The sequence below is a fragment of the Mesoplodon mirus genome (assembly GCF_964341445.2).
Source record: "Mesoplodon mirus genome assembly, chromosome: 6".
Lineage (NCBI taxonomy): Eukaryota > Metazoa > Chordata > Mammalia > Artiodactyla > Ziphiidae > Mesoplodon > Mesoplodon mirus.
Window position 1 is genome coordinate 26,454,522 of NC_138982.1, and position 14,120 is coordinate 26,468,641.

Here is a 14,120-nt window from a genome sequence, read left to right on the forward strand (position 1 = left end):
CATATGTTGACATCTATTCCCCAATATGAGGGTATTTATTAGGAGGTGAGGCCTTTGGGAGGTGATTAGGTCAAGACGGTGCAGCCCTCATGAATAGAACTAGTGCCCTCGTAAAGAAACCTCAGAAGACTCCCTTGCCCCTTCCATCATATCAGGACACAGTGAGAAGACAGCCACCTATGAGCTAGAAAGCAGGTCCTCACCAGACTCCGAATCTGTAGGCACATTAATCTTGGACTTCCCAGCCTTCAGAACTGTGAGAAATAAATGTCCACTGTTTAATGCACTCAGTCTACAGTATTTTTGTTATAGCAGAACAGACGAAGACAAATACTAATACTGCATATTAGGAGTAAGGAGACCAACCCATCTTGTTTTGCCCAGGACTTTCCTCTGTTTAATACTGAAAGCCCTGCTTTCTGGAAAACAGTTCCAGATAAATTGGGGTGATGGTTCACCATTAGTAAGGACTTCCTGTGGACTTTTCCTCTAGTATTTTCCTTCCATTTTAGTAACAGAAAATTGAAAATGTTAGACTATAACTTCCTGAGTACAGATTAGTGATTTCCCTTCTACAAAAATGAAGCTCTTCTCATCTCTCATTTCTCTCCAAGATATTCATCCTTTTAAAAGTTATCTGATTCCTACTGCTTTACCCCCAAGAATCCCTACTTACTTGTATCAAAAAAAGTTTTAGAGCTGAAATAAAAAACAGAATTAACTAATCTAGTCCTCTTTTTACAGTTGAGGAAACTTGAATCCCAGAGAGAGAATTGGCCAAAGTCACACAAGTCTCCTGATTTCCAGATTAGTGCTATTTCTTTTAAATGTAGCTTTTAGGTCTTCCCTGGTGGCACAGTGGTTGAGAGTACGCCTGCCGATGCAAGGGACATGGGTTCGTGCCCCGGTCTGGGAGGATCCCGCATGCCACGGAGCGGCTGGGCCCGTGAGCCATGGCCGCTGAGCCTGCTTGTCCGGAGCCTGTGCTCCGCAATGGGAGAGGCCACAGCAGTGAGAGGCCTGCGTAACACACACACACACACTCACAAAAAAATGTAGCTTTTAAAAATATATTTTTTATGGTCAACAAGCCCAAATTTATAAATATTTTGTTCCCCTTTTACTAGACCTGACAATTCCTAATAAATTCCTTCACAATGTTTTTAAGATCAATTTATAATTTGATCAACAGTAATCTAGCTTCAAGCACAGAATTTGGCTAATGAAAAATTAAAATCACATAAGCCTTTCTTTCATGATTTCAAAAGTCCTTTAACTCCTCAACAAAATAGGAATTTTAAAAAGTAATCTTCTATTTAATTGATTATCAAACTCTTTCCTCTACTTGTGAGAGCCCATTACTGCCTACTGGATTCCATGATTTAATAATGTGAAGGGTAACACACACAATGTTTATCAGTTTAACAATGTCATTTAAACTCTGTAGTAACCCCGTCAGGCAGTGTAAAGGATGAATTGCTCCCTGAAGAGTGTGGTTAAAAAAAAAAAAAAGTTGCCCTCCCCGAGTTGCACTGCAAAATCAATACAATGCATAATGATAGAGATATGTATGCAAAGTTGATTTATGAAGGTCGATTGAATCCCAGACATGCATAAGGCGAGTTTGAAAAAAAGATATTTGCCAATGACTGTATCACTCATAAAGAAGGTCACTGTACAAGTCAGAGAAGGTGATATCCCTGTTGTAGAAAAGGATACATCAGGCTACCCTTACCCCAGGGCTCCAAAATGCAAATCATGTAACCAGGTACCTTTATTTGAATCCTATACCCACCTGAAGACATTCTGACTTTGATTGAACTTCCAAAATAGCTTGTCTACACAGACAGTTATGTCCTAGCCAAAGAATACCACTGTCCATTCCCAGGAACCCCAATCTTTCTCGTTCTGAATTAATAAATGTCCATGATGGTTATTCATCAGTCTTCATGAATATGGTTAAAAACATGTGCCTTAGAAAAAGAGATCACTGTCGGGACAGGGGGAGCCCTAGTCCCTGTGGATTATGGAGAATTCCTCTAGAGGCCCCCAGGCAGACAGCCAGTTCACTTCTCCTAGTGACACACAGCCCTTGACTCCATATCTTCCACACAAATGTCGCCTGATAATGCTATCCTCATTTTACATGTGAGAAAACAAAACCTGAGAGGTTAATGTCCTTGCCAAGGTTACACAGTGAGTGCTATAATTACGAGCTGGAATTGTGGCCTTTGACCCCAACTGAAATATCCTTTCCTATTCTGATTTCATGGTAATACCTCTGGTGTCCCATAGCGCACCATCCTGGACATGCTGAATTCCAGTCTCAGCTGAAATCCACATGAGGTGGGACCATCGTTAGGATGACAGTGTCCTATATCTGCCAAAGGCCTTTTCTGATGCTCTGGAAGCCTGTTCAGCCCACGTACAAGCACAGTGCATAGGTTGCTCTCATGGACAGTCCTGAACTCAAGGGGAAATGAAATGGGTTGGATAATCTCTCTGACTCCTAACCTAGGAGAGGATACTTCTGAGAGGTATGTTTACCAGAAGGTCCCAGAAAACTTAAGTCCTTGTTTCCTACAACACCCTTGATAACACCCCCCGATATTGAGTTTTCTTCCTCTCTAACTCCCCCACTCCTTCACGCCTAGTTTTTGGGATCATTACTAAATAAAGCACCCAAATTCTCTTCTCAAGCTTGACATTGAGGGGAACCTAAACTGAGACAGATACCTTCATCCCCAGAGTAAACCAAGATAACCATCTTTCCTCCTGACACCCAGAAATTCTCTCTCTCACTGATGCTTTGGGAAGACCTGTAGGAAAAGCACACCCTCAGGTGAACCAGTTGCAGTATCTATTCCCCCATTTCAAATCTTTATCATTTAAGAGTAGATGACCTTGTTCATGTTGATTCTAAGTGTTCTAAATTTGAAATTATCAAATACATTTATATTAATAAAAATATTTTTTTAATTCAAAAATTAAAAGACAGCCACACAAATAGATTGGGGCCAGATTTGATGACACATGTTCTGACCCAGTAAATCAGAAAATCAGAACTCTAGATCAGAGAGACCCTTCTGGGTCTCTAGAAGCCAAGAGAAGATGTTACACTCTCCCTGAATCCAAAGAACTCCACAGACTCTCCATCTTGTAGGCTTCTGCAGTTACCAATAGTCAAAGAAGTCCAAATATCTTTTACAATATAATAAACTACCCAAAACTAAGTGGCTTAAAACAATGTCAAATTTATTTTGCTCAGAGTGACATAGTTTTATCATGCTGCCTTGACCCAGTTTTGAGGTCCTGGCTGGAGGCTAGTCAGTTCCCCTTAATGAACAGCTGATGGAGTCCACGCCCCCAAGCACCTCCCTTATCTGGCTCTCACACTCCAGGTCACCATAAACCCACCATAACGGTGGCAGAGCCAGGCACCAGAGAAGCAGGTACAGCCCTTACACACCAGAACCTGCTGATATTGTTCAAATCAGCCAATCCTAAGCCTGCTTGTCCTGCCTTGCCCTTTCCTTCCCACTGAAACCACAATAAAGGCACTTTCCCACACTCACCCTCCCATCCCCTTCTGTTTTGTGCTGGACCCTGGGGCTTCCCCTGAGTGACTGTGCATGGTGTGTCATGTTCTCCCCCAGGGAACTGTGAGATTCACAAAACTGCAAAATTCTTTCCAGTTTCTCTCTCGATCTGCATCTGGCCTCACCAGACCTCACTGAAAGCAAAATGGTTAAAATAACCCAACAATCCTGCAATTTTGGCAGGGTTCAAGGGGGACATCTCAGCTCAGCTCCATGTAGCACTGCGGCAGGGTGGGGAGTGCTCAAAGGCTGGGTGATACTACCACCCGAAGGCTTGCTTACTCACAGGTCTGGCACTTGGTGCTGGCTTTCAGCTGAGATGTGGCTGGAATACCTAAACGTGGCTTGTCGTGTGACTGCTAAACCTGAGAAAGTTCGACACCTTAGGCAAGTCACTCAGTTAGTATAATTCTGGACTTCAGTACAGACTGGGTTCGCAGGGCAAGCATCCCAAGAGAACGTTAGGTGGAGACTGTAACATCTTTTCTAACCTGGCCTCAGAAATCACACAGAGTGACTACCACTGCATTCCACACATTAGAAGTGAGTCACTAAGGCTGCCTCTGTTTTGATGACAGACATGTCAAAGAATGTGTGGCTAGAATGTCTATCCTTTGCCGAATCTGCCATCATTGACCTTGCCATATGATCTTGTCCTAAGGACATGGTCCTTGGATTTTCTAAGCAACTAGAAACTGGTCCCTAGATTTTCTAAACTATGAGAGCTCTGAGACCTGTAAAGGTCTTTAAAAAGCACTCAGTTCACCTTTCCATCAATCTACCTAGCAGATGGTCACCTAGATCAGGCTTATTTTGCTTTAAATTTAAGTATAGTTGATTTACAATATTAGACTGATTTCAGGTGTACAGCATAGTGATTCAGTATCTTTGCAGGTTATACTCCATTACAAGTTATTACAAGATAATGAGCATAATTTCCTGTGCTATACAGTATATCCTTATTGCTTATCTATTTTATACATAGTAGTTTGTACTAGATCAGGTCTAAATGCTTTACATAGCAACAAGGTAGGTCAGTACTTCTCAAGCTGCCCATTTTCATTGTGAACGCTGCTAGAGTATTCTTCCTCACCCAAATCTACCTTTACTCAAAAGTTCCAAGTCCTAGTTTCATTTGTAGCTATAGGATTATACAAAATAAATCAAATCTCTGCTGCACAAGATAGCCTTTAAATACTGAAAGATAAATTATTACATCTCCCTAAATCTTCTCTTCTTCAAATTTAACATCTCCAGTTTCCTTAGCTGTTTCTTACAGAATGGGTGTTTATAAGATCTTTCCTCAACCTTATTTTTTTAACTGAGTGTAATAATTTATATTTATCCTAATTCAATCTCATGTTTAACAGTCTCAGCTCAATTTTCCTCCCTGTTCTGATATTTTCAAATTTTAATTGAATCCCAAGTTTTGTCTTATCTGAAAATCATATCTTCTGTCATTTCATTCAATAACATGCTAAAGAAAATCTTAATGTACACTACCAAATGAAAATAGATTTATTCATCAACTGTCTACTGGCTATGCTTGGATACAAGGATAATGAGAGATGATTTGTTAAATACCTTTCAATATAAAATATACTATTGGGCCTCCCTGGTGGCGCAGTGGTTGAGAGTCCGCCTGCCGATGCAGGGGACACGGGTTCGTGCCCCAGTCCAGGAGGATCCCACATGCCGCAGAGTGGCTGGGCCCATGAGCCATGGCCACTGAGTCTGAGCGTCTGGAGCCTGTGCTCTGCAGCGGTAGAGGCCACAGTGGTGAGAGGCCCGCGTACCACACACACACAAAAATACTATGGCTTATAATAATTTCCTGATCGGCCAGCTTACTTATTCTATTTTTTAAAAAGAAAATAAATTTCATGACTTTATTTATTAAGTATTAAATCAATGCCCAATATACACCACTTGCTGTCCTAGACACTTGGACACAGCAATGGCAAAATAGAAAAGGTTTTGGCCTCCTATGGGGCAAGACAGATAATAAGTAGTCAAATAAATGAATAAGATCATATCAAAAAGTGATGATTGCCTGGGGTAGTGGGTAAATGGAACTACTTTAGTGTGAGTGATAGAGGAAGACCTCTTGGAAGAGATAACATATTTAATGGAGATCCTAATAAAATAACCAACTCTGGGAGTATTTGGAGCCAGAGTGATACAATAGAAGAAACAGTGCATGCAAAGATGTTGTGATCATATTTGAAAAACAAATAAAGGAACAATGTGGTTGTACATCACAACTGAAGCAGGGGGTGGTACAAAATAAAGTTGGACAGGGAGGACCCCCAAGGCCATTATAAGATGCTCAAGTTTTGTTCCAAGTGCAATTGGGTCACCAGCTGCTGGATTTAGAGAAGTCCCCAAGATTGTGCTCACTTATGACACCAACTGCAAGTTCAGGTCTCCCCAAGACCACCATCAGGTTCAATGATTCACTAGAAGGACCCAGCAAACTCACTGAAAGTATAACAATACTCCGGTTACAGTTGATTACAGTGAATGGATACATATTACAATCAGCCGAGGGACAACAGGCCTGGGGAAGAAACCAGGAGAGTCCCACTCATGGACTTTCCAGTTATGCTTTTGCCTTAGTGCCATGCACAGCACTAAATTCTCTTGGCAATCATGTGTGACAACACACATGGAATACTAGCAATGAGGGAAACTCACCTGAGCATTGGTGGCCAGAGATTTTTATCAGGGTGCTGTCATCTAGACATGGTTGAGTGCTTACGTGGCTGACCTTTAGTCTCAGGCCCCTCTGAAGGTCAAGCTGATACCATGGTCCTAAGTCCCCACAATAAATCACATTGCTAGACTATGGCAAGAAACTAAGAAGAGAGAAATACGAAAAGTTGGGGCAGATTTTTCAGATTCTTTTCCCTATGGGTTATTACAAAATACTGAGTAGAGTTCCCTGTGCTATACAGTAGGTCCATGTTGTTTATCTATTTTATATATAGTAGTGTGTATCTGTTAATCCCAAACTCCTAATTTATCCCTCCCCATCCTTTCCTCTTTGGTAACCATAAGTTTGTTTTCCATGTCTGTGAGTCTATTTCTGTTTTGTAAATAAGTTCATTTGTACCTTTTTTTTTCAGATTCCACATATGAGGGATATCATATAATATTTGTCTTTCTCTGTCTGGCTTACTTTACTTAACATGATAATCTCCAGGTCCATCCATGTTGCTGCAAATGGCATTATTTCATTCTTTTTTGTGGCTGAGTAATATTCCATTGTATAAATATAGCACATCCTCTTTATTCATTCATCTGTCAATGGACATTTAGGTTGCTTCCAGGTCTTGACTATTGTAAACAGTGCTGTTATGAATAGGAAGTGCATGTATCTTTTCAAATTATGGTTTTCTCCAGATATATGCCCAGGAGTGGGATTTCAGGATCATATGGTAGCTCTATTTTTAGTCTTTCAAAGAACCTCCATACTGTTCTCCATATGACTGCAACCTCATGAGAGACCCTGAGTCAGAACCATGCAGCTAAGCCACTCTCCATGTAGGATAAGAAATGTTTATCATTTTAAGCTGCTAACTTTCAGGATAATTTCTTATGCAGCAATAGATAACTAATACAAATGTAACAAGCCACTTGAATAGCCAAAAACAGAAAATCAAGCATTTTCAGAGGCTCAAAGATGATGCAAAGATGTGTCTCTTTTGTTTTCCAACACACTTCAAGGGTTTATTTTGCATGTAGTTTTGCTGTTGTTGTTGTTTTGTTTTTCACTTTTTGGCTTATGTGTTTCTGACATAAAAGTATTGGTATAATAAAAGGTGGGCACGCTGATCGTGAAAAACCAGGACTTAAAAATGTTAGAGGTGTTTCAAAAGCACTAGCCTTAACCTTGTAAATGTAATTTGTTATCTCACCAGCAAAGAGGGCAGAAATGCAATTCTTGGCTTTAGGGAGCTCAATAGAATGCACTGTAGACTCTTGAAGTATGGATATAAAACAGGTCACCAACAAACACTGCCTCCTTCCTGCAGCTCTATGCACCTCTAGCTCTATGCATCTAGCTGCTGAGTCATTTCGTATGCCATAATATTATCCGACTAACGTATGGGTACAAAAATTAAGCGAGGCACAGAGTTTATCCTTATGAAAGGCAGGTATTAAAAGTTGAAATTAAAGAACCTAAGGACTGGGGTGGAATCGTATGAAATAAATTAACACAATTTTCCATAAAAATGTATCTCCTCAGCTAAATTTAATTTATATTAAATTCTAAGCAATTAGTCATAATTCTCAAATCCCTCTATTATTCTCTTCTTGTCCACACTTTCCTTTCAAACCCTCTACCCTGCAGATTCCACATACATGCGACCACACACTTCCCCACAAACACACTTCTTTCTTCCTTACAATAACTATAAATTTCCATAACTCAACAAAGGAAGGGTGAAAAATCTAAATCCTTTGGTCACAGTCAGCATGCTGAAGGAAAAGTAAGCCTAAAGTTAAATTTAAGCAAAAACCTGCATCCCCAAATGCGAAGATGGTAAGTAGACCCTCTTTTAGCTCCAGTAAAAGAATTTACATCCCTTTTGTTCCTTTTAAACTGTTTTCCACATTTACAGAACTAGGCTGCTTAGTTCTGCACATCCCAGGAGGATTAGCTAATCCTGTACCTGCTATTTACACGATGGCATTCCCATCACTGTGCCAGAGCCCTGGGCCACCAGAGGGACCATTCCTACAGACGCTCCAAAAGTTGCAGCTGGCACAGCAAATCCTTAAAGCCTCACTCCCAGATAAGGTATTCTGAAGTTGCTACAAAGTACTGATTATTTCTAAGAGAATTACAGCCAACAGTTTCTTTGTGAAAGCTTCCTTCTGGTACAAAAAAAAAAAGAAATACAATAAAAACTTTCACCACCAAAGGCTTTCATTCTGACTCATAGGCATCATCCCTCAATTCAATTCTACCACTAATCGAAGAGTTTTTCAAATATTCATCTCCATTTCTTAATCTCAGCTTCCATCCAAAACCAAGAATTATTTTAACACAGTAATCTAATTGCTAATTAGTTTCTGTTATTTACATAAAGGTAATATTCAGATTCAACTATTTGCAACATGGGAATTTAAATTTCATATTCTAACCTGTCAGGATCTTTTTTTTTTAATATTTCATTGTAACAGTTCAAAATCTTAATCTCCTTTTATTCACCAGCTCATTCACTGAAGTCTCTTATTCAAATCCTTTATTCCCAAGTTATTGTTACTAATCCACAAACAACTGGATAGGATTGAGATGAAATGCAAAAAATAGAAATAAAAAAAGAAGTTGTATTATGTCAATTCACACATCAACTCTAAATGTATAAGTGGCATGCACACTTAGCAAGGTGGCTAGGGCTGCATTTAAGAAATGCTTTACTGTTCCATCCTATTAATTATATATTTTAAATATAAAAATATTTGGGTGAAGAGAAAGAGATGAATTGCGACTCGTTTTTAGAATCTGCAGATCTTCCTTTGTCAGAGGAAGGGGTGAAGAGTCATACAGCCTTGAAGATAATTAAATTTTTGATCTTCAATTAGAGTTTCATTTATTAAGAATCTTCAGTCAGTCTTACTTTTTATGCTTATTTTTGACAAACCATAAGCTAGGTCCACATTAAGGTCATTGGTTTCCACCACCACCCCAGACCTTAGACTTTAAATGATTGGATTCATGACCCATCCTGCCCACACATATTGACAGAATAAAACTCCTTCATGTAGTACTGTTTTCTAACATATGCATGTTTAGGTCTTTCTAAGTGAGGAGAAAATGCAGTTGGGGCAAATGGTTTTTTTGAACTTTTTATGAAATCTTGTTACAATAAAATCTAAAACTGAAGCAATGTTAAAATAGAGTAGTACATTGTGATGAAGAATCACTGAAGTCTCTGCACTTTCTATTATAAATGTGGTTCTCTTTCAAGATGAGTTTTGCCTTTTATTTTTCTTTTTTTAAAATCAAAACAGGTCCAACAAAGGAAGACCTGCAGATTCTAAAACAGAATCACAGAAGACCAGGCCACATTAACAGCAGAGCAGGGTAACTGGGTGCATCCAAAATATAGTATTGTTCATATTTCCCATAGTTGATTAAAATAACTCTGTGTGAATGGGGTGGTCGTTCTTAGAGCCACAGACCATTCATGATGCCACTTGGACATAGCAGCAGTCAAATCTATCAAAACCAGGTATCTCTGCCCTGAGGTCCAGATGCTGGAATGTCCAAACCTACAGAAGCTTCCTGCAGGTTTTAGCAGTGAGAGAGTCCAGCTCCACCATCAGTAACTGAGGAATGGCCACCGAAACTCCCTGAGCAGTGCTTAACAAACTGTATTATGTATCACAGTCATCTGAAGGGCTTGAAACATACAGATGGCTGAATCCTACCCTCTGAGTTTCACATTCAGTAAGTCTGGGGTAGGTTTTGAGAACACATTTCCAGGTAATACTGATGCTACTGGTCTGGGGACCACACTTTGAGAACAACAGTCCTAGAGAAATGACAGGGGAGTAGCAAGCCCTACACAGCTTTTGAGGGTGTACAATATAGACCAGGGTTTCTCAGCTTTGATGTCATGATAGAATCACCTGGGGAACTTTTAATAATTCTAATGCTCAGGCCATAACCCAGACCACTTAACTCCTAATTAGAGGACAGGCAGCCCAGACAGCAGTCTCTTTTAAAGACTCCCCAAGTGATTCCACTTGCAGCCAAGGCTGAGACCCAATGAAGACCCTATGTCACTGCTTCTCAAACTTGCCTGAACACTGGATTCACTTGGGAAATTTTTTTAAAATACTGGTGCCTGGCTCCTATCCCCAGACATTCTGGGAGTCACAGTTTTAAAAGTTCCCAGGTGATTCTAATGTGCAACAAAGTCTGGGAACCACTGGGCCTTCCCTAACTGAAATTTTCACACTGTAAAGAGACAGAAATTGGGAGTTCCCTGCTAGCCTAGTGGTTAGGATTCTGGGCTTTCACTGCCATGACCTGGGCTCAATTCCTGATCGGAGAACTGAGATCCCACAAGCCACACAGCATGGCCAAAAATATAAATAAATAAAAAGACAGAAATTTACCTAAGTCATAAAGTTACCATAATCACGTTAGAGCTTTTCCTAAATTCAAGTATTTTAATAATATTTTTTTTATTAAGCAACCACAAATAACTGGAACATGTAGATTATTGGGGGTGCATTTTTAAAAGTAAGTCAGGACTATAATTTTCTTTAGATATAATTCATATACGGAAAATTCATCTTTTTAAATGTACAGTTCTGAGTGTTGACAAATGCAGCCACCACCACAATCAAGGTCTAGAACAATTCCATCCCCCTAAAACGTTGTCTTGTGCTCCTTTGAAAGCAGCTTTGATTTGCCAATAAATCAGGATATTCTGCTTAACAGCCTCCTCTACCCCATCCTCAGTGTGTTGCATAATTCTTTCCCTGTCCTGTAAAAAGAGGCTCATGAGAGCATGATGGGAGAGGGGAAAGGGGCCAGGGAGTGTATGGGTGCCCATCTGAGTTGTGATAGGCAAGCTCAGCTACTCACAGAACACTGAACTAGATATGGGGTGATGATATAAATTATTATATATGTATCTACTATTAAAATGGAACTGTGGGAATTCCCTGGCAGGTCCAGTGGTTAGGACTCCATGCTTTCACTGCCAAGGGCATGGATTCAGTCCCTGGTCGGGGAACTAAGATCCCACAAGCCACAAGATTAGGGAAAAAAAAAAATGGAACTGTATCAAATGTGACTAAATTTTAATCTGTAATGCTATGTTTTAAAAAATATGAATAAAAGGGATGATCACCTTTGGAGGATGCTAGGGAACCAGTTCACTATCCTGAAAACTGGAAAGTAAAGGGAAAGAATGAAGCAGCCATCCCTGCTTTCTTTTATGAACTGTACCACGGGGTAACCAAATACTACATGGGGGAGTCTCTCTCAACTGAAGCAGAAGAAGCTATGGAGCACTGGGATATCGTCATGTTGCAACTCTTAATGAATTGAGGATAATGAGGTTCAAAGGTAGCTGATGTCCAAAAAATGAGAGAAAACAATGCATTGGGCACCTTTAGAAGGAAAAACAACACCCCCTATGAAATATTTCTGTAAAAAAACATAAAGAAATGAAATTTGATTCTGACCAAGCCTCTGCATCCAACTACCAGTTTATAGGTAAAACAGGGAACATAGAAACATGTTAAACTGCACCATGTGGATGCAGTCAGCAAAAGTCAGCCTATAGGAAAGTCCACAGGAGAAATGACCCAGTTCCTTCAACAAATGAATTCTGAGAGACTGAGACACAGATGGATCGGGAACCTATAGTTTAAAAAAGACAGAATATTTACTCTAATCAAGTACAGTATGTGGGCTTTATTTGGATACTAATTCAAACAAACTTTAAAATGTATGATATTTACACAAAAATTGTAAAGGTGAAAACTGAGGATATCTCATTTGAATTTAGATATAGGAACTTAAGGAATCAATGCTATTTCTATAGTATGCTAATGGCATTTCGGTTACATTTTTTAAAAGAGGGACTTATCTTTTAGAGATATTTACTGAAATATTGATGGATGGAGGGATATGACATCAGAGATTTGTTTCAACATAATACAGTCATGGGGAAAGTGATTGGGGTAGAGGAGAACCAAGATTGGCCATAAGTAAATAATTGTTAAACCTGGATGGTAGACACGTAAGGATTCATTATGCTGTTTTGTCTACTTTTTATGTGGTTGAAATTTGCCATGATAAAAAGTTCGCAATTAAAACAAAAGGCAAGAAAAATTTGTATGCAAATCTCCATAATAGAATTATTGATAAGAGCCTAAAACTGGAAAAAAAATCCATCAATTGGTGAATGGATTTAAAAAAAAACTGTTATATCTTCTTTCTATGCCTACAGTAGCCTGATCAATATGGTTTGACTATCCAGAATAGCACCATTCATGAGCTTCCATGCAAAGACTGAAATGTGAAGATTCTAGGCAGAGCTACCTGCCCCAAAAACAATTCCCACTCTACCCAACATAGTATCCACCAACATTTCATTCTCAGAATGAAAGAGTAGTTCTGGAACTCTGATATATGGACAGTCTTAGGTCCTCCAGCACTCTACATTTAAAGATATTTTGTATGATGATGCTTTATAACCTCTTCTTTTGCACTGAAAGTTGATGTTTCAAATCCTGTTTCCTTAAATCCCTGGGTAATCCTGGATTACTCAGATGAACTGAAAACACTTGGGCATTATCTGGATGTCTAAACAACTTAATCAGTGACAAAATAAAAGACCCTTAAAGGAGAAGTTATTTGGGGGGATTTCAGAGAGCATTAAGGGAAACATTTTATTGTGAAGATGGGAGTTCTCAGGACCACTCAAGAAAGAAAAGATAGCATCAGACACATTAATACACAAGGTTCCCAGAAAAAAACATGGTTAATAAGTACACATTTTTGGAACTTCCCTGGTGGTGCAGTGGTTAAGTATCTGCCTACCAATGCAGGGGACACGGGTTCGAGCCCAAGTCTGGGAAGATCCCACATGCTGCGGAGCAACTAAACCCGTGCGCCACAACTACTGAGCCTGAGCTCTAGAGCCCTTGAGCCACAACTATTGAGGCCACATGCCACAACTACTGAAGGCTGTGCACCTAGAGCCCGTGCTCCGCAGCAAGAGAAGCCACTGCAATGAGAAGCCCACGCACCACAATAAAGAGTAATCCCCTCTCCACACAACTAGAGAAAGCTTGCATGCAGCTATGAAGACCCAGTGCAGCCAAAAATAAATAAATGAATAAATTATTAAATAAATAATAATGTTTCCATTAATATTTCCATTCGCCATATTCTTTGGAATTATCTTCTCGCTAAACACCATCAACAATGCCATCAGAAAGATACAAAATCAATCAGCAGGGCCATATCTGCTTATATTCATGACTAAATGAGTTCATAAATATGGTGGAGGGTAAGTTTTAATATATATAACACAGTAATAAATATATTTTAAAAACTCAAATCCCTACATCAATACCTATTTATAAAACTGTAAGATGCATTTAATATTATATCTCAACAAGCATGTTTGCTTGTGAATGCAAAGGCAAGTTCAACTTGATTTCCATCGTGCAATTGCCCATTTTCCAGCCATGGCAGTTCAAGGACATTCCAGTGTTATTTCCATTGCAGAATTCAATCAATCAGCGTTATATCTAATCCACATAGCAACATTAAATAAACCTATTAAACAAAGCTTCTTGCCCTGATATTAACAGTGGAAATATAGAACTGCTCCTCATTTCCCAGTTAATTTAAGACAGGATAGGTTAGCATCTTCTGGAAAAGTGCAAAAACAAAACAAAATAAAACAAAAAAAGGCAGATCAGAGACCAAGGCAGCCAAGGCCTGGGAATCTAAACTTTCAGAGTCTACCTGTC